Source organism: Alligator sinensis, unplaced genomic scaffold (assembly GCF_000455745.1).
Source record: "Alligator sinensis unplaced genomic scaffold, ASM45574v1 scaffold113_1, whole genome shotgun sequence".
In the NCBI taxonomy this organism is placed as follows: domain Eukaryota; kingdom Metazoa; phylum Chordata; order Crocodylia; family Alligatoridae; genus Alligator; species Alligator sinensis.
This window is the reverse complement of record NW_005842918.1, coordinates 110195-110998: the sequence shown is the minus strand read 5'-3', so window position 1 is coordinate 110998 and position 804 is coordinate 110195. Positions and strand designations below refer to the sequence as shown.

General features: G+C 56.1%; 1 protein-coding gene across 1 annotated transcript in view; it reads right to left on the bottom strand.

Moving 5' to 3' along the window:
- ARHGAP33 (Rho GTPase activating protein 33) overlaps positions 1–804 on the bottom strand; it is a 22218-nt gene that overhangs the window by 6201 nt on the left and 15213 nt on the right.

The following is an 804-nucleotide window of genomic DNA, read 5'->3' as shown; positions in this document are numbered from 1 at the left end:
CCAGAAGAGGAGGGTCTGGGTAGGAGAATTAGGGGTAGCAGTCGTTGTTGAGGGTATGTACCCCACAAAATAGGGGGCATGGGGATCCCCAAAGGGGGGGCACAATAGAGGTATTTCATGGCACCCCCCCAAAAAGAGGGGTTATGGGGATGTTTGTGGGTTACAGATCTCTAGGGGGCATGGAGCCCCCTCCCCAGGAAACAGGGCATTAGGGGGAATCCCCCCAAACGTGGGGGGCTAGGGTTAGTTGGGGAGAGGAAGTTGTAGGGGTGTGACTGGGTACAGGGGGGCCCAGAAGGAGGGTGACTTGGTTATTTTGGCAGTGGGGGTGGCAAAAAAAGGAAGCGGGGGCGGGAAATCTGTGACGGGGTAACCCAGCAGCCTGGCACAGCACCAAGATGCAGCCAGCTCTGGGGTGGAGCAGTGAACTATCCACCGCATATAACACTGTATGGAAAGGACAAGCTTGGGGCCATGAAGCAGCCAGCTCTGGGGTGGAACGGTGGCATAGAACAACCTTTAGGGCATGGTGAATTGCAGCCAGCTCTAGGATAGAACAGGGAAGAAACAGCTGCATATAACACTGTGGAAAGGACAGGCCTGGGCCAGGGTGCAGTCAGCTCTGTGGGAGACCCGGGGTCCAGAAGCGGGTGATGGGGCTTTTATGGTGGTAGGGGCTGTCCATTAGAGGGTGTTGGGGGGGTAAAGAGAAGTGGGGGAAGTTGGAGCTATTTGGGGTGCAGCAGGTGATGGAAGGGGTATTATTTTGAGGGGGTCCAGCAGTGGTGATGGGAGTTTTTGAGG